This window comes from Pogoniulus pusillus, chromosome 12, assembly GCF_015220805.1.
Source record: "Pogoniulus pusillus isolate bPogPus1 chromosome 12, bPogPus1.pri, whole genome shotgun sequence".
Classification (NCBI taxonomy): Eukaryota; Metazoa; Chordata; class Aves; order Piciformes; family Lybiidae; genus Pogoniulus; species Pogoniulus pusillus.
The window spans coordinates 7,270,210-7,294,266 of record NC_087275.1 but is presented as its reverse complement, the minus strand read 5'-3'; the positions used below and the strand labels follow the sequence as shown (position 1 = coordinate 7,294,266).

Here is a 24,057-nt window from a genome sequence, read left to right as displayed (position 1 = left end):
TTTTAACAGTAGATTATTTTTAAGTGTAGAAGTCTTAATGAAGACTAATAATGCTTCTGAAGTATTTGTTTATCTGTTTGCTTTTTCCAAGAATGTCCTACAGGACACTAAGAAGTCTGATAAGAGTAACTTAGCACATACATGACCACGGCCAGCATCCTGCATTACCAAAGCTTTTTCTATTACCTTTCTCCAGTTCCTTTTTAGAAGGAAAAGATCTAGAAGAACAAAATTTCTAAAAAATATAAACCAAGTATTTAATTTACTATTTTGTCTGAGGTCAAACAGGCCTCATAAAACACTAGAAGCATCAAAGTGCAATATATTAGATCATATATCCAAATATGATTATTTTTTAATATATTCTCCTTTATAGTAAACTTGTTAGTGTGAAAAGCCTCACTGTTGGCAAATGAATTCTAGTTTACCAGATGTGTCTGATTTTTCCTTATGCTATTTTTAGGAATGGAAAAGATTTATTGTTATGGGAAGTAAAAAAGATACACACTTAAGATCACTTTCTGTGCCACATGCAATTGTTTCTTTCCTCAAGCAGGGGCTCCGAGAGGGAAATCCAGAGCATGTGGTAGGATTCATGACCAATCATTTCCCTGACATTCAAGAAAGTGACATAGAAAATCTTCATGCTGATTGCTTCTTAAGATGTTTTTCACTTCAGTTGGATTTTTTTTTTTTTTTTTTTTTTTTGTCTTAGAGAGATGGGGATGATGCAGAACTTCCTCTATTAGAGAACCTGGATTAACCACACAGCAATACAGAAATAGAATGAAAGCACTTTTGAACTCAGTGCCACTCCTTAGCTGGAAGGACATCCTGTGCTCTGAGCAAGATGAAGAACCAGGCAGCATGAACTGCAACACAAATTATAGCAGCTACTTTGCTTCAAAAGACTGGGGAGAGAAAGAAGGAATCATCCACCATGCAGGAATTACTTGATGTTGAAGTAAGGGACCTCAATTCCAACTACATTCTTGCCAGTGATTCAAGTCTCAGCTCTTCCATTCCTGGTGAAAATACCTCCTCAGCCCTAATTTAAGATTACTCTATGTTATGGTTCAAGGAAGATGGGAAAGTGACATGTTCCATCCCTACTGTGTCCAGTTCTGGGCCCCTTAATTCAAGAAAGATGTTGAGGTGCTGGAACATGTCCAGAGAAGGGCAACAAAGCTGGTGAGGGGCCTGGAACACAAATCCTATGAGGAGAGGTTGAGGGAGCTGGGCCTGTTTAGCCTGGAGAAGAGGAGGCTCAGGGGTGATCTTATTACTGTCTACAACTACCTGAAGGGGCATTGTAGCCAGGTGGGGGGGTGGCCTCTTCTCCCAGGCAATCAGCAATAGAACAAGGGGACACAGTCTCAAGTTGTGCCAGGGTAGGTATAGGCTGGATGTTAGGAAGAAGTTCTTCCCAGAGAGAGTGATTTCCCATTGGAATGGGCTGCCCAGGGAGGTGGTGGAGGCACTGTCCCTGGGGGTGTTCAAGAAAAGACTGGATGAGGCACTTAGTGCCATGGTCTAGTTGACTGGATAGGGCTGAGTGATAGGTTGGACTCAATGACATTGGAGGTCTCTTCCAACCTGGTTGATTCTATGATTCTATGATTCTATGATTCTACTATGACATGCTGCAAGGGCAAAGGGATGACACCCACGTCAAAATAGAATGTAAGCAAAGTCTAAGGCCTGAGCATTTGACTGACTCTCTGGGATTTGGAGACTACTCTTTAGGATCAATCTTGAACACTATAATCTCACAGTATTTTTCTGGAAACCAACTAGAATATCTCCCCTTGGTTGGGAACAACCAGTAAGCTACCATATCACACTGATGTTTCCTATTAACTCATTTTCTCTCTCCTGCCACATTCATTTTGTTTGTATAAGGATCAGCTTACACAGTCTGAAGAGCAAGAGATGAGCACGGAAAGAAGAATATATCCAATGTGTTCACTACTAACAAAGGAGAAAGCTAGACAATACCTTGGCTAAATAAATTTACTTTATGAGAACACAACAAGTTTTCATGACTTGGCAAACCTGGAGCAGGCCTGGAAATGTCTATGGAAAGATAAGATGATACAGGACTGGAAACAAAATAACCTTATAGAAGTTACACAGAAACAACCAGAGAAGGCAGAATTGTACACACTCAGATGAGGACAGATTAATGAGAGGAGAAGTCTGAAGGACAGAGAGAGTTAATTGAAGCAAAAGACTGATGTGTTTGGCAGACTAAAAACTGATGATGATGAGAAAGAACTGATAGCACTAGTGATTAGAAGATGGATAAAGAATGAAAAATTCATGGAGAGAGCAGTTTAGATAGTGTATTACAGGTGAAACACATGCTATCTGTTAAGTCTCTTGTTGATTGGAGGGAATATTTCATTATGTCCCCTTGTTCTGGCTAAAGATTACTTAAGTCTTCTGAAGCCTTATGGTGCTGTTGCATGTTTAGCTTATATGCTCAAGCCATGTATGTTTGGCCTTACATTTCTTGGAAGGGTTATATGCTCATTAACTTTATCTGTCCATTCTAGTCTTTTTTTTTCCCCCTAGAATATCACACTATAATTGCAGACAAGGACATACAATGTTTCTCTTCATATTTCCAGCCAAGAAATTTGAAATTAGGTCTAAGTTTTCGTGAAGAGGTCATTTCCCTCTAACATAGGCAAACACAGATGTAAATCAATTTAAATGGTTGAGTTCACAGGCTGTATCTAGTTGGAAGAGACCTTCAAGACCATCTAGTTCCATCTTTGACCCAGCACTAAGGGTCAATACTAAATCATGTCCCTAAGCACCAGGTCTACATGCCTCTCAAACACTTCCAGGGATGGTGACTCCATCACTGCCCTAGATAGACCATTCCAGTGTTGATGAGATTTTCAGTAAGGAAATATTTCCTAGTATCCATCTTAAACCTCCCCTGGTGCAACATGCAACCATTTCCTCTGGTCCTGTTGCTAGCTGTGAAATAGAAGAGGATGTCTGCCCCCTCACTCCAAACTCCCTCCAGGAAACTGTAGGGAGCAATAAGGTCTCTTCTCCTAGTATTATGGAACACAGAAAGAGGTAGAAAGAACACCAGGCCACAAGCTTCCCCTGAATGTAGAGCCAAGTGCCTGCCCAATCTTTAATTCCATCACTCTTAACTAATACACATAAAGCATTCACAAACAATGCTACCAAGAAACTTCAGTCCTGACCAGCAGCTATGCCCTTACTTTCCTCACAGGGAAAGATCCAAATATTTGAAGTCCTTAATCTTGTATGTTAACAAAAAACATAAGTAGAAAAGTAAAAATGGCATACAGAAACATATTAGCCAGAGGAGATATAATCTGTATGTTAAAAATATATGGTAATTTGTAGTTTAAGCTGCAAAAGAGGCTACCTGGAGAAGGTATACACATGGAAAAAGAAAAGTTTAAACCTACTCTATTAAATTCTTCTTTTTCTTTCACATAGTTTTCTAATCTCAATGGATTAATATATTACAGGATCATAGGATGTCAGGGACTGGAAGGAACCCAAAGAGATCATTGAGTCTGACACCCCTGCCAGAGCAGGACCATTCAATCTAGCACAGATCAGACAGGAATGTATCCAGACAGGCCTTGAAAGTCTCCAGAGAAGGAGACTCCACAACCTCTCTGGGGAGCCTGCGCCAGTGCTCTGTGACCTTTACAGTAAAGAAGTTCCCTCTTGTGTGGAGGTGGAACATATATATATATAATATATATATTATTATATTATATATTACAATTATCATTTCTGTCACCTCCTACCTAGGAGTCCAGCTCTGGCTTTAAGTAAGGCAACATGAGATTGCTGGATGTTTGATTGCTGGATGGACACAGAACACACTTAAAAGGGTAAAGTGGAAAAAAAAAAAAAAGGGCAAACAAAATCACAGTTTCTCAATCACTTTTACATTCTGACCTAAAGCCACTTTTGCTTGACAAGTGATTCCGCACTAGAAGGATCCCTGGCCATGAAATTCCTCACATTAAAAAAATCAAGAATATATGAATTCCTTCTTCTGCTCAGCTTCTTTTTTTCTTTCAAACTTCTCTTTTACACAAGTATCTATTGAGCTATACAGGTTTGCTAAATTTATATGTAACCAATATGCCATGACAAACAAGTTAGGGAAAGATAGATGAAAGAGGAAAGACTTTTCAACTCAGTTCTACATAGTACTTCATATAAGGAAAGGATATTACACTTGCCCATCTATATGCACTGAAATTTCCTACAGTTTACTCACAACAAATCCAAGTCTTCTGTGGCTAACAGACTTGCCTCTATTGTCTAGGCTGAAGTCCAGATGACCACATGGACCTTGAAGAGTTAGCTGAAGGATATACTTTGTATATTTCACTTTCATGTGGATTATGTTGCTTATTGTGGTCCAAATCCGATTACAGCAAAAGGCAATGTGGTAAGTCCAAAAGTACCGAAGAGGGGGGAAAATAATCTTCAACCACAGGAATATAGGAAACAACAAAAGAAAGCAATAGAACTCGAGTATCTTATCCTGTTGTTGAGAATTCAGTTGTCTTTAAAAATGTGGGGTCACTGTGTCTAATAAACTTTTTGTTTATGCCTTAGTGAAGCCACTCACAGACACCTCATTGCAAAATTAGTATAGAGTCCTCATTTCTCCAATATTCAGCTTGTCAATATGCAACATCGAGGATTCAGTGTTACCAAAGAAAGCAAAAGGTAAGGAATGAAATTTCCTTTCACCGTCTAAAAAGTCAATTAACAGTCACCAAGCTGTTTCACATTGCCACAATGGCATCCTTTGTTTTTATGAGGATTCTTATGGAAATCAGTACAGCTTCTGGGTGTCAGTCATGGTACTAAAAACGCTTGTAGGAATCTGTTATTGTAGGGGCATGGGACACAATTGCTATACAATTTGCATAAGTTTGGTGGTGTTTTCTGAAAGACTGAAAAGCAACGAGAAGCACTACGATAATTTTATTAGCTTTTTGCATCCTTCCTTGTCCCTAACCAGCAAAAGCTAGGTCTATTTCCACACCTGTTTAAAGTAGTTTAATGCCTCTAGAATCTACAGCGCTGTAAGATGTAAGCAGAAAACATGCATACAAATATAAAATGTATGAAGAAAAGGAACAGATAGGCCAAAAAAAGGGGGAAAAAAAGAGTCATACATCATGCTTGGGGATTTGCCTTTTTACTCCATTATCTCAGAGGACATTCCTAACCTATTTTATCCTCAAACTGTATCCTCCAACAAAGGCTTGTTTTTTTTTTTTTTTTTCCTTCAATGAAGAGTACGAACTTCAATTTCCTAACAAGCCTTCTCAAATGCCAGTTCCTGCCTATCACTTGAACCTTAACATGAACCTACAGCACAATTGTCTAGGAATGGAGAACTGTCTGCTATTCACACAGGTATGTCACAAGAAACGGTGTTTGTTTGTTTGTTTCTACACAAGTGCCTCTAAAGTTCATTAGAGTAACCAGAAACTTCACAGGTTTCCCTTCCCAGATAAAAATGTGAAACATGAGCAAGTGAAATGAAAATAAAAGACATTTGATCTCCATTTACATCCATTTTTTGACTCAGCGACCATTATTTAACCTTAACAAATCCTAGCAAACGTACAGAAATTCAACTTCAACATTTCAAGGGGAAAATAAAAGTAAATTTAATGGCATTTTAATTTTCGCATATATAAGTATTTCGCATTTCTCCTTCTCTTCCCCCCCCCCCCCCCCCCCCCCAATAGCTTCACACCCAGGTGCGGCAGCCCCTCTGGTGCCGACCCTGCACAGAAAGAGCTGCAGTTGCTTGCGGTTCGCCCTCCTGAGCGGCCAAAACGCGCCTGGAACTAGCGATGAGGCTGAGAGGGCCACCCGCCCCGCAACCTCACCACCCTCAGCCCCAACCGCCACGCCGGGGCAAGAGGAGGTGGCTTGCCCTCCGCTGCCGGCGGGCGCGGCGCAAGGCTCGGTCCCCGCCACTAGCCGGGCTGGGCCGCGGCAACGCGCCAGCCGCACAGCACCGAGCGTCCGCGGCGGGGACACTACCCCGCGGGGCGGGGGCGGTGTGGAGCTGCGGCACTGCAGCAGCTGCTGCAGCAGCGGAGCCGGAGACCTCCCTCCTCCACCCCCACCGTGCCGGGAACCCTCCTTTGTGAGGGGAGGAGGCCGCGGACTGCCCCCCCCCCCCAACCCCAGCACCCACCTCCCCGAGCGCCGCAGCGCCCCTGGGGAGAAGGGCCAGCCAAGCACTGGCGGGTGCGCTAGCACAGCCCCCCTCCCGTGCTGCCACTTTCCATTTCTGCAGATATTCATACATCTATACACACACATACACGTATACAAGTATACATATATATTTATTTATATATGTATGTATGCGTATAATCTCCATCCCTTGTTGAATTTCGGTCTACGCCCGGCGGGGGATGGAGCGCTGGCGGGGATAGGAGAGGGGAAGGAGCTTTTCCCCTCAGAGCTGCTCCTCGGCGGCAGCATCCCCAAGAGAAGGGGAAAGGTTATCTACCGCCAGAGCGGCGAAAACAAAGCCAGCGCTTCTCCCCACTGCCTCCTGCCCGCCACCGGCGCGCTGCGGGGACCGCCCCGCCAGAAGTTGCGGCGCGGATTCTCACCACCCTTACTTCGCGGCCGCGGCGAGAGGCCAACCTGGAAAGCACCCTGAGATCGGCCTAGGAGCCGGCCGGTACAGCGAGAGATGCTGGCTGCGAGGCAGCTAAACTTCTTTGTTAATAACGACCGAGCCAAAGGGTGGCAACAAAGCGGGGCCGGCCGTCCCGTGAAAGCCCCGGCAACTTTCCAGACAATAAGCACGCCTCCGCTACCTGCGCAGAAACTTATTGGACCGCTCCCTCGGCGCACTCCCTACTTTGGCATCGCCTCTCCCTCGGTGACCTCTCCAGGCGCCTCCGGGAAACTGTTGCCGCGCCCGGAGCCGGTGCCCGAGCGCGGCGGAGTGCGGAGCGGCCACCCTCTCTCTGCGGCTGCCGGCCAGGCTCCTGCGCCGGTAGCTACTTTGGTAGTTGGGGGACTTACCCTCCGAGATCAGAAAGCTCTCAGCAAACTAGCAGTTCCATCCTCCAGACAGTCCCTCGTAACTTTCCTTGCATGGAGCGAGAATACCTCTGCGCGTTTGTACGGAGAGAGAGGTGGGGGGAGCTCGCTTCAGATGACAAGCGGTTCGGAAGACCTGAACAAAAAGGGGGATGAACCCGTGTTTCTTTCAGTATCAGGACTCTGGAAAATCAAATCCTTCTTCAGAAGAGAATTCTTTCAGACCCGTTATCTGTATTAATGCGCAGAGCAAGAGGCATTGCATGCAAATAGATCCAAATAGCAGCGTCTATTGGTGGCCGCGGAGGGCCCCTGGGTCCTACTGCTCCGGCGCGGAGAAACTACAAAGCCGAGCAGCAGCGAGCGGCTCAGGAGAGGGCACGGTCTGGGGGAATGGTAGAGAGGGAGGGAGGAGAGTAGAGGAGGGGAGGGCGGCTGCAGGGGCCGAGTCCCGCTTAATTGATTCGTTACCTCGGGTATTGTAATACATGTTGCACGGTTTAAGCAGCAGAAAGCCACATTATAAATGGATGTCATGCCATCTCCCCTTCCATAGCTGCTCTTGCAGGGCAGTTGTGCAGTCTGGTGTGAGAAATGTGTCTGATTTTTAAGAACACGGCTTTATTTGTCTACAGCATGTTGGTTTTTTTTTTTTTTTTATTCCTGTACTGTTAAAATTATCTGTCATGTGCCCTAATAATTATGTAGTTGCTTCTGTATTCAATAATTCATTGGATTTTGCTTACCTGTGCTATTTTTCTTTCTCAGGTTATGGCTTTTCAAGGCCCCTCTGTGCAAAGAGGGTAAACAAACATTCTTAAACGTCAAGCAACTTATTCCTCATTTTAAAACTAGGGAGGTAAAAAATCAAATTATCAAGGTCATTTTTCTCTTCTTCTGAAGACAGCAACTCTGCAGTCATCAAATTATACTCCTTATTGGATGTAAGAAAGCACTGCATTGAACTATAATATCCCATTGGAAATTCCAGGCAGTAAAATGAACAAAATAAATGATGCAGCATTTATGTATTGACTGCTAAATGAAGAGTTGAAGTGAGATAATGATGACATAGGTCAACCTAACTGAAAACTGAAAACAGCCTGGGAATTTGCATGCATGTGCAAGAGCATCACACATAACTAAACTTCTGTCTTGTAGGTAATATATGGTATATATTAAGCATACATTTAGATACTTACAGCTTTAAGTCTACAAATGCTTATTATTTAATGAAGTCTTTTAAATAGTGTATGAAGATTATCAAGATATAAAGCCTGCAAAATGTTGCAATGCATAATGCAGTTAAAGGTCTAAACATGCCTGCACGTCCTGCACAGAGGAGTAGGAATTACTGACAAGGGGACATGGTTCAAAGGGTGTATAGGGTAATGTCAACATGTCAAGGTTCAGTTCTACCTACATCAATGCTGATACTGTTGCAAATGTATTTTTACAAATGTTTGTGGAAACTCATGTATACAGCTCAAGGTAACATGTATCATTGCACCAGTTGAGGGGTAGAAAGAGACAAACTAAGTTTAAAACAAAACATGGAGGAAAAGAAAAGTGTTTAATCAACTGTTGCACTCTGAGAATGAAAAGTAGCAGCAGAATCATTGACTGAATTACGTACTCTGCACGCTTTGGAGGAGAGCAACAGGGCAGGCAAGAGGGAATTAACGATTTTGTACATCTGTAGCCTCTGACAAGAGAAATACTACAGGGTGAGTTACAAACCATGTCTTCAGTGCTGGATTTCAGATCTGCTTAATAGTTTGCATCTTTAAAACTTTGCATCTTTTTGGAAGAAGATTCTAACTCTTTGTTCTTTGAATTCTGTTGCTGGGTGGGTTCTTTTGGGTATTCCTTAGATAACAAATATATCCCCAAACAGTAGCACTTCTGTTCTCAGAGGAGGTATACAAGAACAATTAATAAAATGTTTCTATGAATATACTCTTCAGTTACCACTGTAGTTACATGAAGTTATGTTAATTTGAAAACAGGTGACTATTGCACCAGTAAACACAAGCTGCAAAGGAAGAATTTGTAGTTGATTGCAGTTTAGACCAAATTTTCTTTCACTCTTTTGTTTTTGTGTCTACTTAAGACAAGTTCTGCTTACCCAAGATTTCAAGATACGTCTCACGTTTCATAGCTTGTAACTTCCATGGGCCTTACATTTGGCATCACAACCTTGAGGAGATTTCTGATTAACATCAGTTTAAAGAAGGACGTGCTCAGGCATGTTGTATTTAACAAAATGATGTCAAATCATTGGCATTACCTGCAAATTTAACAGAGTTAGTAGATTAGTATAAGTGCAAATCACAGAGGCAATAATCAACACCATCACAATTAAGAAATTACTGTGTGAAGTAGAGAAATTGCCATGCCTGTGGTAGAGCCTATGGAGATTAATGGAATATGGCCATGAAACTGTTTTAATAGATAAATTGGGTGGGTGGTTAAACATCTGAGTGAAGATGATTACTTTGTAGTGAAACAAACCGGAGGAATAAATCACAATGCTGCTCTATTACCACAATTAAAATGCAATTGCTTGATCAATTATCACTCCAGCTAATAGCATGATGGAGGACAAACAAATAAATAAAACATTACACTAACCAAAGTATGACAATAATAATATATTTATACATATATGTTCTTTATTTGCATGCATTTATGCCTAATAGATATATAGTGCATTGCATAAGCAAGGCAGTATATAATGTATTTAGCAATCTATTTGTAGCATATAAGTGAATATCAATTGTGCATAATTATAATGACTCTAAAGACCCATCTGGATGCATTCCTGTGTGGCCTGCCCTAGATGATCTGATGTTGACCGGGGTGGGGGGACGGGGGACTTGATGATCTCTGGAGGTCCCTTCCAACCTGTACCATTCTGTGGTCCTGTGAGTCATGCATTATTATGTGCAAATGTATGCTATTTATGTGTCACACTTAGATTACTGATATAACAAATTACTATGCCTTCTAGATGTCTAAGAATCTCCTTGGTTTACATACTTCCCAGACAAAGGTGTTTTGGAATAGTTTGCCCTTGTATATTTTCCAAGGTCAATATATGTGATGACACATGTAGGTTTCCAACTTGTCCTTGGAAAATAATGTGTGCTTACTGGAATTGATGTAGTCATGAGGCTTATTAGGGCAGCAGTAAAGCAAGCTGTGACCATCATATATTAGCATTACATTTTTGTATGCAGTAATAAGCAAAACATGCATTCTTATATAGGAAGGTAAATGCTGGCATACATGTTTTTATGAAAGAAAAAAAAAGAGTAGTCTATAGAAGTAGTGTATAGAAGCTTTGGTGTGAGCACTCTGTAATAACCTGACCCAAAGTCACTGGCGATGGACAGACTTGTCCCTTTGATCTAAAGTTTTGGTCAAATAGGACACATTTCATCTGTGGAAATATTCTCACAGTATAGTTTAGTATGTAGGAACAAACACTTTGTAAGGATGATTCAGTGTGGAAATGTAATTATGTTGCCTAATAGCAATACAGATTCTGTTTAAAGTTGAGTAGAACTGAGAAGAAACAGGCTCATGGTGAGCTTCAGTGAGCTTCTCAGATATGAAGATGCCAATGAAGGGCAACTGGAACGTACATCTAGTTGCAGAGAGGTGTGTTTTGGATTTCTTTTTAACATTTCAATGCCAAAATATTATACACATTTAGCAAACTTGTTTTACTTTTCCCAGGTCAAGACTAACTAGAAAACATATGAGTTTGAACACATTTCAAGTGTCTTGTAACTATGTGGGTATTACTAGAGCATACTGGTGAAACAGAAGAATTTGTGCTCTTGAAGAAGTGACATGAAACCTCATCACATCTCCTATGTCCTGTTACTCCCAGAGACACAGATGTCATCCACATTAAAACCCTTCTTCACTTGTGTACTTGGACTTATTTTTTATCCTTCTTTCTCTGTGTTTTGTAGTCTAGTTGAAGAAAAGTCCAAAAGACTATGGACATTTCATTGCTTTTGGATGAAACAGTTTTTAAAATGGGGACTCCTCCTTTTCCTCCTTTCCAATTTAGAAAAGAAGGTAAATGTCTTCTGGATGTCATAAAGAACATACTGATGAAGAGAGAAAGTCAGTGTAGAGAAATTTTGCAAGGCAGGCAGTAAAATGGTCTCTGAAGGATATGTGAGTGTAAAACTGGATTTTAAAGTTCTGTTAGAATAATGGGTTGGACCTTTCTCAAGTACCTTGTCCTGTCCAATATCCAGCACATCTAGCGATGAGTTGTTGGAAAATGTATGGAGGAAGTGAACAGGATGGAGAAAGGATAATTAAGGAAGGCTAAAATGAGACTGCAAAAGTGACTTGAAGAGAAACAGCACTAAAAGGCCTATGTACAAATATCATAATGCATTGAACACTAACACTGGCTTACAACTAAGGATAGACAATAATAAATAATAACAACAAGACAAAGGTAGGTTTAAATATTGATTTCATGCAACTCAAGCTGACAGTTATCTGTGTTACAGCGCACAAAGAAGGGTAATTGAAGAGGAAGAGTCATTCAGCACCCCATTCCCTTATGCAGTCATGTACTGAGCCCTCTACATGATCATTTCATTCCAAAGCCTGAGACACTTTCAGTCTCATTGACCCTTGTTGTTGACAGGTAGGAATGGTTGCAGCTATTACCATTTTTTTGTTGTTGTTTCAGATACTGCAATTTGCCTTACAGTTAGTAAAGAGTACTTTCAGTAGGCTTATAACATGGCTTTGCCTATCCATACTGTACAGCTGCAGTCTCTTCTAAGAGTGTCTGAGATGAGAGAGAGAGGAAAGTATTTTGACTGGCACTCGTAAGAAGGATGAAGAAATGCAGATAACCAAAAGGGAGCCCTTAGCTCTACAAAGGTTCTCTGTAACCAAAGCAGTGGCATCTGAAGGAGACTTGTGCCTCTCTGTGTAGTATGTATCCCAGGTCTCACTGCACATAGGTAACGTGAAGTCACTCTGTATTTGCAAACCAGTGCAATCTCACAAACCTGCTGTGCATGCACTGCAGATCTGTTGTATCTGTCAGTGGGGCTTTTGTATTCATGCTTTGGCATGGTTCTGGACCAAAGTCCACAATTTCAGGATCAGCTGTGTTCTGCTTTTTGCTCCTGGATTAACAAAATGTCACAGAGTTAAAGACTGTACATATTTTGTTATATGGAGAACTGAAGCACAGGAAAGCCAGAGTCCTAAATTTGGGGGAAGTGAAGTCTCTCTATTCTTGCTTTTCTGAATGTGGAGGAGAAATTAATCACTTGAATATTTTCTACTGTAGCTCTGTAGTATTATCTTTTAAAATAGATTGTGACATTTGAGAACTGACCATTGGATGCCTCATTCTATTTGCTGTATGCCTAGTTTTTTTTCAGACCTCAATAATAAACAAACAAATAAATCCATAAAATGCAAAGACTAACCTGTGTGCTGTAGTGGTGCATGCACAAAAACTGAAGGTTAAAGTGAGCTTGAAGAAATTGTGAAAAATGGGAAAGCAACATATATTCATTTAGTGAGGGCTGCAGGGAAAAGATAACGTCAGGGAAAAGCTAAATGACTTAGTGCTAGTCAAAGAATGTGGGAGAGAATAAGAACTTCAAAAGTGTTTATCAGAAGAAAGTTAAGTTCCAGAGAGAAACTTTTCCTATTAGAAAACAAAGAGGAGAATAAAGATTGAAGAAAATTGATTCAACGTGACAATTTCCATATTTGTTTGAAACAAGAGCCTAGAAAAATGGAGTACTGCATCCAGTTCTGCAGCCTCTATTACAAGAGGGATGTGGACATGCTGGAGTGTGTCCAGAGTAGGGCCACTGGGATGATCAGAGGGCTGCAGCACCTCTGCTATGAGGACAGGCTGAAAGAGTTGAGGCTGTTCAGGCTGGAGAAGGGGAGGCTCCCAGGTGTCCTTCTTGTGGTCTTCCAGTATCTGAAGGGAGCCTACAAAAAAAAATGGGGAGGGACTTTTTAGGCTCTCAGAAAGTGACAGGATTAGGGGGAATGGAGCAAAGCTGGAGATGGGGAGATTCAGCCTGGATGTGAGGAGGAAGCTGTTCATCATGAGAATGGTGAGAGCCTGGAATGGGATGCCCGGGAAGGTGGTTGAGGCCCCATGCCTGGAGGTGTTTAAGGCCAGGCTGGATGAGGCTCTGGCCACCCTGATCTGGGGTAGACTGTCCCTGCTATTCTCCCTGTCATTTTCATACTTGCTAAGATCTGCTTGGGTAGATGAGTCATTAGACAGTTAATGGGGAGTAAGCAGACTGACTTGTTTGCACTCATGCACCTTGCTAATCAATGATATGTAATGGATGACTCATCCCAGCCACACCTGATTGTATTTGAAATGCCCCTAAGTATGTATGGCAGAAGGGATTTTGTCAGACACTCAATATAATTCATCAAAATCTTGGTTAAGTGTGCATGGGCTAGTTTGGATCTAGCTAGAATGTTTTGGTGAGAAGGATTAGATTACAGGCTGTGAAAGGAAAACAAACAAGATGATGTCTATTTCACTCACAGGCTTGCTGAGAGATACAAGAACAAGAATGCAAACATAGGGCACTTCTTCTGCTGGGGAGCTTGGAGCAGCATTTTCTTTCTCTCTCTAGCCTCTCTGCTGTTTCTCTGATTAATCCACTTTGCTTCCTGACCCCCTGGCTGAACCTCCATTCTTCATTGGGACTGGGGTAAGGTTGAGGGCAGGGTGGAGAAGGTGGAAGGGTGGTTGAGAGCCCTTCCTGGGGACTCAGGTTTCTGGGAGGGCTGTTGTGTTTCTGTATTACCTTTTACCTTGTCTGTTTCTGTATTTACTGTAAAAATCTGCTTGTATATTGTGCTAAGCTGTAAATAATAAGCTTCATTCAATTTCCAGAGCTGACTGAGTCTAGTCTGGGTGATTTCCAAAGTAGGGGGGACAGGGGGGGAGAAACACCCAAACCATCACAGTGCATTGTGTAGATGTACTGAGGGGCTACAATACAGAGTAATTACGTCAGCAGGTTTGCTGCTGAGTATGAAATAAAGGCCTACTTTGTTTCAAATCTTTGTTCTTCAGGAGTAGAAAAAGAACAGAAAGTTTTTCAATAAAACTATGATAAGTTTACAAGCAAACTCTTTCTCCATCTATGTATGTATTTAGCTGTTGGTCAGTAATGTTTTGTTAAAGCAGTATTTTGGGGAGCTGTGATGGTTAGGGAGTTCCCCACCTCCCCACACTTTGGAAATCACCCAGACTAGGCTCAGCCAGCTCTGGAAATTGAATGAAGTTTATATTTACAGCTAGTGCAATATACAAGCAGATATTTGCAGTATATACAGTTAGATGCAGAAATAGACAAGGTAAAAGGTAATACAGAAACACAACAGCCCTCCCAGAAACCTGAGTCCCCAGGAGGGGCTTCCAACCACCCCTTCACCCTCCCCCTACCCCTCTCAACCAAGGAAGAATGGAGTTTCGGCCAGGGGGTCAGGAAGCAAAGTGGATTAGCCAGAGAAATGGTGGGTGAGGTTAGAGAGATGTAGCTCAGAGCTCCTCATCAGGAGAAGTAGTTTTGCCTTATCTATGTTTTGATTCCTGTTCCTATACATCTCATCAAGCCTATGAGTGCAGTAGACATCACCATTGTTTCCCTTTCACAGCCTGTAATCTAGTTCTCACCAAAACATTCTAGCTAGGCTCAAACTAGCACAGGAGCTAATTAAATATTTAACTTTAAAAGTTTTTTTTTTGCTGGTTTTTTTTTTTTAGAAAATTCTATCTTTCTATTGGAAAGTTGAACTCAAATTCAGCTCTTTGAAAGAAAGTTAGAATTTCTCTCAAAAACATCTCCCCCTAGAACAGCTGCAATGCTTCTGCATCATTGTGATGTTTGTTTCTGAGCTGTGCTTCACCGTGGCTTGTACATTTCTTGTGTACAGAAAGCATTGTTTTGAATGGAAAGTGATTTTTTTTGTTATTATTAGCTCCAGGATCTGTTTAAAGAGCAAAGAACTCCCCTGTGCTTTGATAGAGAGGGAAAAATTACCACTGGCAATAGGGAAGGCAGGTGTGGATGGGAGGATCCTTCTGAGGAGTTGGCTTTACAGGGCCTTATTGCTCTTTCAAAACCTGGAATTTATATTTAGCTGTACCATACGGCATATAGGAAGAATAAAGCCAGAACTGGAAGATAGTAAGAGTCTGCCTTTCCTTAACCAAACTCCTGGTGGAAAATGCTCATCAAGTCACTGCTAATGTGTGCAGGTGTTTCCTTTTTCTCTGGAAAACATTGAGAGAGACCCAGGAGAGGGAAATAACAGGGAGAAGATGCTGAGGAACGTGGGAAAGTTCTTGTGGAAGGAGTGCTGTAGTTGAGAATAGGCATAGCTAAGTATATGGATAATACAGGCTCTTTATGAACCCTTTTTTCCTTTACCCTCCCTCTGGTATTTCCTGAATCTGGAAACTTTAAGGAGTGAATCCTTTGTTAAATTGTGCAGGAAAGGAGGCAAGATTAGCTTGGCTAAACTGGTTCAATCTAGTTGATGTTAAGATGTTCATTGATCTGTTAAATGAGTACCATAACCCAAGGTCTTTCTGAGGTATATATAAACCCTACGTAAAGAGTTGGAGGCAAGGATATAATTTGGAAACAAAAAGGACAAGGAGAGAAATCAAGGTGCTCAAGTAGACTATGAATATATTTTAAAGGATGAACATGAAATAATGTAATACCTGCGAGGATTTCTCAGGACTTGGGTTTGTAAGGTGATTAAATAGGAACTAGCAAAGACCTGGGCAAAAAGTTTCTTAATTTAAAGTATTTATGACTATTCGGCAAAATTCACTGTCATGGATTGAGTTGAACCTGCTGCTGTTATTCACACCATGCTGCAGTCATGCCAGCTTCAAAAATGAAAGTGCTACCTGAAGGGAGGTTGTATCCAGGTGGGGGTTGGTCTCTTCTCCCAGGCAACCAGCAACAGAACAAGGGGACACAGTCTCAAGTTGTGCTGGGGGAGGTATAGACTGGATGTTAGGAGGAAGTTCTTCCCAGAGAGAGTGATTGGCATTGGAATGAGCTGCTCAGGGAGGTGGTGGAGTCACCATCCCTGGAGGTGTTGAGGAAAAGCCTGGATGAGGCACTTAGTGCCATGGTCTGGATGATAGTTGGCCTGGATGATCTTGTCGGTCTCTTCCAACCCGATTGATTCTCTAATTCTATGATTCTAAGCAAAGTAACATGAGGCTTGAAGTTCAGATTGCAACAAGGGAGGTTTACTGTTATGGTTGCTGCTTCTGGGTTTTGGCTTCTTGTGTGTTGTCTCTCTCTCTGTAGACATGGCAGCAGAAAGAGTGGGAGTTGGCTAGCTACTGGTTTTGATTTTCTGTTTTATGCTTGTTTTTTGGTTGTTCCCCTCTCCCCCCCCCCCCCCCCCCCCCCCCGTGTATTTCACTTTGCTTCTTCTGTGAATAGAGTAAGCTACAGTAATCTTGTATGATATTATTAGGTTAATGAGATTATTAGCTAAGGTAATTACACATTGTACTTATGATATGTTATGTTATACTTTTATCTCTTTGTCTCAACCCTGAGCTTCGTGTGTTACTTTTCCTCTCTCTCTTTTGTGTTGGGGGACCAGGCAGGTTAGCCCTTGCACTAAACCACTATACTTATTTAACAAACACTTCACAGGCAGCAATTCTGTAGGTCTTCCAGGACACAGCTACAGCACTGGTTGGCAGGGGAAAAGCAACTGACATCATTTACCTGGACTTGTGCAGTATGCTTGATACTGTCCCACATGACATCCTAGGACGCAGAGGTATGGATCTGATAAGGAACTCGCTAGAAGGTCACACTCAAAGAGTTGTGGTTAACAACTCCATGTTCACATGGAGACCAGTAATAAGTGGAGTTCCTCAAGGGTCTGCTCTGGGTCCAGTGCTGTTCAACATCTTTGTCAGTGGCATGGACAGTGGCATTGACTGTACCCTCAGCAGGCTTGCCGATGATACCAAGCTGTGTGGTGTGGTCAGCTCACTTTAGGGAAGGAATGCCATCCAAACAGACCCTGACAGGCTTGAGAAATGGGCCAGTGCTAACTGCTTGTGGTTCAACAACTCAAAGTACAAGGTCCTACACCTGGATCAGGCCAATTCCAGGCACAAATATAAACTGGGTATAGAGTGGGTTGAAAGTAGCCTTGAAGAGAAGGACTAAGTGGGTGTTTATAGATGAGAAGCTCAACATGAGTCTGCAGTGGACTCATGCAGCCCAGAAGGCAAATCACATCCTGGGATGCATCAGCAGGAGTGTACCCAGCAGACCAAGAGTGGCAATTCTCCCCCTTTTACTCTGCTTTTGTGAGATTCCATCTCAAATACCATGTCCAGTTCTGGTGTTCCCACAGTAAGAGGGACATAGATCTGTTGAAACAAGTCCAGTGGAGGGTCACAAAGATGATCCAGGAGCTGGAACACCTCTGTTCAGTCTGGAGAAGACCATGGGAAGACCTTATAACTGCCTTCCAATACTTGAAGGGAACCTACAGGAAGTCCAGAGAGGGACTTTTTACAAGAGCATCAATTGATAGGAAAAGGAGAAATGGATTTAAATTGAAAATAAGTTTAGATTTAATCTGAGGAAGAAATTCTTCTCTACAAGGGTGCCAAGACTCTGAAATGGATTGTCCAGAGAGGCTGTGGATTCCCTCTCCCTGGAGATGTTCAAATCCAGGTTGGATGGGGCCTTGGGTAACCATGGTAGGTCACCTTAGTGACCATGGGCAGGAAGGTTGGATTAGATGACCTCTAAGGTCTCTTCCAGCCTAGATTGTTTTATGATTCTATGATTTGTACAAAGTTTTTATCAAGTGAACCTAAGAATTTTTCCTTTTGCTTTTGATACCTTTGTGGGGTTTTCTATAGTATTGTCTAAGAAATTAGATTTATAGATGTAACTTTTTTTTCCCCTTTTTTAAGAACTAGCAGAGGCCTTTCAGTGTATTTTGTAATGCCTCCTGGGTTTTCATTTCTGACTTGTAGACGTGAAGAACCTTGAAGAGAGCATTATTTCCTAGAAAATGCCATTTTACAAGGAAGTATCAAAGCTGAGAATCATGCTGGTTTATTTTTTCATAAAGTTCTGAGTTGGAATTCTCTGAAGATGATTCAAAGTGTTGTGCCAAGGGGGAAAAAAAAAACAAAACAAAACAAAAAACTGTTTTCAAGTGTCTCACTAAACCACCTTTAAAGCAAATTAATATAGTTTGGTCACCAGCCAAGCCATTCCTAAACCAGCATCTTATAAAATATTCTGTGCTGAACCACTGCAGTGCTCAGGGTTGGTTTGTTTGGTTGGTTTTGGTTTGATGTCTTCTTGTGGGATTTTTTTTTCTCTCTCTTCATTTCCCATTTTTCTTTTCCTCTTCCCACTGAAATCCATTTGCTGTACTGTGGTTACAATGTCTTGCAAGGAGTATCAGAAATTCACATGGTGTTTCTTCAAAGCTCAGCCCTGTAGGTTTGGCTGTGTTTTTTACATTAGGCAAATCACTTTAAAATTTCATCTGTCAGGCTAGCTCAATATCAGGTTTTTGGTGGTTTGTTTGTTTTTTTTAATTGAAGGAATCTCAAGAATACACATTTGTTGTTTGGGTTTTTTTTAAGTTTACCAGAACCCAAAATAATTACACATGCTCTGTATCTATCAGTATCTATCTGCAAATTTGCAGATGACACCAAGTTGGGAGCATGTGTCAATCTGTTACAGGGTAGGTGGATTCTGCAGTGGGACCTGGACACATTGGATAGATGAGCACAATCCAATGCCATGAGTTTTAACAAGGCCAAGTGCAGGGTTCTGCACTTTGGCCACAACAACCCCATGCAGCACTACAGGCTGGGGACAGAGAGGCTGGAGAGCAGCCAGGCAGAGAGGGACCTGGGGGTACTGGTAGATAGTAGCTGAACATGAGCCAGCAGTGTGCCCAAGGTGGCCAAGAAGGCCAATGGCATCCTGGCCTGGATCAGGAGCTGTGTGTCCAGCAGGACCAGGAAGGTCATTCTGCCTCCATACTCAGCACTGGTTAGGCCACACATTGAGTACTGTGTCCAGTTCTGGGCCCCTCAGTTTAAGAAAGATGCTGAGGTGCTTGAACATGTCCAGAGAAGGGCACCAAGGCTGGTAAGAGGCTTGGAGCACAGCCATATGAGGAGCAGTTGAGTGAGCTGGGGTTGTTCAGTCTGGAGAAGAGGAGGCTCAAGGGAGACCTCATTGCTGTCTAAACTACCTGAAAGGAGGTTGTAGCCAGGTGGGGTTGGTCTCTTCTGCCAGGCAATCAGCAACAGAACAAGGGGACACAGCCTCAAACTGTGCCAGGGCAGGTTTAGGGTGGATGTTAGGAAGAAATTCTTTATGGAAAGAGTGATTGGCATTGGAATGGGCTGCCCAAGGAGGTGGTGGGGTCGCCATCCCTGGAGGTGTTTAAAAGGAGGTTGGATGAGGCACTTAGTGCCATGGTTTAGTTAGTTAGAAGGAGGTAGGTTATAGGTTGGACTCGGTGATCCTAGAGGTCTTTTCCAATCTGGTTAATTCTGTGATTCTATTTCAGTTGATTTCATTAGATGAATTTATATTCTACTTTCCAGATCTATTTCCCTCCTGTTTTGATACTGATAATTACAAGTTTGAATGAGTGTTTGGTCTGTGCTTGGTAGATGAGTGCTATTGAAGTATTAAATATTATCCTGTGCAACCTGCTCTAAGTGAACCTACTCTGACAGGGGGTTGGACAAGATGATCTTTAGAGGTCACTTCCAACCCTGATCATTCTGTAATTCTGCAGTTATTATTTGGAGTTGTATTTAATGTCTTAATGTCTTAGATAATAACAAATACATCCGGAGGGATAGCACAGACTTCATTTGGCCTACGTGGAGGAGTACTTGTTTGCAGAATGTGTTCTCAGATTTAGGAGTAATTATAAAAGAAGAAGAAAGTTTTCTTTCTGCATGTTTTTTTTTTCCTGGTGAATCAAAAGTCATCTATTTCAGTGATACACCAAACAGAAGTAATAGCTATTTTCAAGACAGAAACCACAGGGAGAACAATTATTGTCTGGGCATCTGGAAAGAAAGAAATATGAATGACAGGGCTGTAATATTTAATTTTCATTTCATGTCTTTTCATATATGTGCTTTAATAATATTTGTTTTTAAACCCCCAGGGTTTTCATTTGGAGCAAACCATGGTAAGCATAATCACGCCTGGGCCAACCTGCTGTATCTTAGTGGCACAGCTGGCTGTCAATAATCAAAGACAGCACTAGGCACAACTGTGCAGGTCATGGAAAAGTACCAAAAAGACTGTTGGAGATATCTTTGGATTTGGAAGGCTCTTGTCAGGGAACATAAGCTCTTGGCAGAGCTGCAACCATTAACCAGAGCAAACAGTGTAAAAAGAGCATCTAATTGTAGCAGGTGGTGAAGCAAGGAGAGCTAAGCAAAGTGAAACTTGACTGTAGTGGCATGAAAGACACTACAACTCTCCCAATAGTTCAGCAGCAGATCAGTGAGGATAGACTCACCAAGGGAAGACAGTTTCTTCTGTTGCCCACTCTGAGGTGGGCATTACTGTGGGAGAAGAGGATCAGCTTACCACTTTTTTCTTTTCATACCCATCTTGCTGAGGCAACTGATTCTTTTAAATAGAGTTGGCTTTCAGGGAAAAGAAGGTTTAATCATGCTACATTAATCTGTTTATTCTCCTACCACTGTTTTCTCATCTTTCTTCATGTAAATACTGCTTGTTAAGCCTCCCCATTTTCCATTTTCATGACGACACTAGCTCAATTAAGTCCAGAAGATATATTTTTATCAGCTTGCTTAGATTTGGAGATACTGCAACCAGTCAGTTTTAGGTAGAAGAATGATAGTTAGTTTTATTAATTCTTCTTCATAATTGGGGTTATTGGGTTGGTTGTTTTTGAGGATGGTCAGAAAATAAATAACAAGCCTCTGTGATTTTATAAAAGAGAGAAAACCCCCACACACACTAGATAACAATTTATTCTGATGTCTTTTCTTATGGTAGTCTCTAGAAAATGAATAGACATTTCTCACTGCTGCATTTTGCTCACTTTGAACCTGACAGTTTTTCCTTCTAGTGGGAATAGAAGACAAATAGCATGAAAATGAGATACATCTGAATCTGAGTGAATAATTGATGGTTATTTTCTGTTGTCTTTCACTTACTGCCAGTCTTAGTCTTTTGGAAATTTAAAATCAGTCAGCTAGTGTAGTAAGGGGGCCCAAAGGCAAGGGAAGAATTGCCTGGAAGTCTTCTGGAAAACTAGAAGCTAAGCTTGTCTGAAATGGAGAGCCATGCAGATTTCATAACTGTTAAAGTATCTTCCATTCTCTGTTCCTGTGAAGTGCATATCACCCATGTAAACTTTTCAGTGGTAATGATGTATTTGTTCATAAGCCAGGTAAATACACAACTCATTCTACAGTGAAGATTTACAGGAAAGCTGTCAGCCCTGAGACTGATAGAAAACTGATGCATGTCAGCAATGACAACACCAATAATGGCTACTCTATGTTAGGAAAGGCACTTGACAACTGAGATGAAGGAAGCTCTTTGGATGTCAAGAACTGAAACTCCAGCAGGCATATGAGGAGACTTTAAGGGTCTCTTTAAAAGTAACTACTACAAGCCTGTGACTTTTAGGAAAGAAATGGAAATGTCTCAAGCAGTAAGAGGGAGTGAGTTAAAAAAGGAAAAGAAAAAGGGCACACATTAGTTAGAGAGGGAGAGAACTGTGGCAGCCCGTCAGGCTGCTGCATTGGCTGTTTGGGCTATCTTCAGAGGTTAGACCAAAGTAAAGAAACACAGACTGAGGGGATGAATAATGACTAGTGAGAGTCAAACACAATCTCCCTGGGCCTCAGCAGGTAAACTGAACAGTGAAGAATATTGCCAAGCCGAATCCCCAGAGGCTGAGACAGTAAGAAATGATAATGTCCAGACCAAGGGAGAAAATGCAGTGCAATGTAAAGCCCATGGTGATATCTGAAATACAAATAAGATTCCTTCTTAAAACCACAGACACAACAAATGATAAAAATGCTAATCCTAATGATGATATTTTGTGTATGAGGGGTAAGGTAACAATTTTCTGTGCCTTGAGACAGCTTCAAGTTTGTAACTGGGGAATAAGCACAGAACTGCAGCACCTGAGGGGTAAGTTATTTTAAAGTACTGTTGTGATATAGGAGAACCATGACTGAAGACCTGAATTAGTGGAGTCTACTCAAAGAAAATTGTGAATAGAAATATCTTCATCAGTAAAGTATATATTTCTTCATTTTAAGTAATGCAAATGTAGTTCCCACATAATTGATGAACTTAAAACTTCTGCCCATATAGTTTGTGTCTAAAGAAGGTTTTGCTATTTAGTCACTGAGCACTCTTGGAAGCATTGGTTTTCATAGAATCATACAATGGTTTGAGTTGGGAGGGACTTTAAAAATCATCTAGTTTCAACCTCCCCTGCCATGCACAGGGACACCCTCCACTAGTCCAGGTTGCATGCACCACCTACCCTGGGCAATTCCTCATCACCCTCACAGTAAAAAATTTCTAACATCTAGTCTTAAATCTTCTTTCCTCAAGCTTCAATGCATTTCCTTCCATCCTATTGGAACAAGCCCTTGTAAAAAGTCTCTCCCCAGCTTTCTCATAGCCCTCCTTCAGGTACTGGGATGCTGCTCTAAGGTCTCCCTGGAGCTTTCTCTTCTGTGGACTGAACAGCCCCAACTCTTGTTGCCCATTCCCATTAGGGAGGTGCTCCAGCCCTCCTTTACGGCCCTCCTCTGGATCCACTTAAGCACTTCAGTGTCCTTCTTGTGCTGGGGGCAGCAGAACTGGATGTAGTACTTAAGGTGGGTCTTATGAGAGCAGATGGGGAGAATTGCCTGCCTTGATCTGCTAGTTACACTTCTTTTTTATGCAGCCCAGGAGATGGTTGACCTTCTTGAGCTACAAGCTCACTTCTCTTTGTCTTCAATATGAAACCAGGGAAGTCATGTCAACTAAAAGAAAGGATATGCAACTAATACTGCCTCTGCAATAATAGCAGTTGAAGTTAAACCTCTCTACAAGAACTGGCAGCTAAACCTAAAGTACTTTAAATGTTTTAAAAAGAATGAAATTTCACATAAAATGACTGGCACATCTACTGTTACAGAAGACCAGTAAGAATACTGTAAATTCTAACATTATTATCAACAAAACCTTTTCTAAAACTCTCCTAATTTCAGGTTTAACAGAACTTTCATCATTGAGGTGAATGTGCATTGACAAAAACTGCATCTGCCTATCTTGCAAGCTTCAGATTGGCTTTACCCAATCTGTCTAATGTTGCTAGCAGTGGTGATGAACTGGGAAATCCCTGATTTGACTGTTAAATGAAGTAAAGCAATGAGACTTTGAGTCTTGATATGTGTTGAAACTGTCTTAAAACATTCAAAATCTCCACTTGAATAGGAATTTTGGCAGAAAAGGCAAAACCATTTTGGAAAGTCATGGGTTCACAATAAGTAGTATTATAAAAACAAGTGTCTCATTTTGATGTGTAACTGTTAATGCTGCTACTTCCCTTGCTTGGTGGAACAGCACTAAAACCTGTTTTAGTATTAGCATTATCTTTTTTTCATGCCAATTGCAGTATCTTTATTGCATTTTATCTATATAAGGAAATGGATCTAGAAAAAAATGTTGGCTTCAATTTTCATAGAATCATAGAATCAGTCAGAGTTGGAAGGGACAAGAATTATCTAGTTCCAACCCCCCTGCCATGGGCAGAAACACCCTACCCTAGATATGGCCA

General features: G+C 41.6%; 1 protein-coding gene across 1 annotated transcript in view; it reads right to left on the bottom strand.

Moving 5' to 3' along the window:
• Nucleotides 1-7,383, bottom strand: part of ROBO1 (roundabout guidance receptor 1) — an 861,053-nt gene extending 853,670 nt beyond the window's left edge. The window contains exon 1 of the mRNA XM_064152293.1: nucleotides 7,096-7,383. The gene's annotated coding sequence lies outside the window, so the exon portion shown is untranslated. The remainder of the gene's footprint in view (nucleotides 1-7,095) is intronic.
• Nucleotides 7,384-24,057: the final 16,674 nt, after the last annotated feature.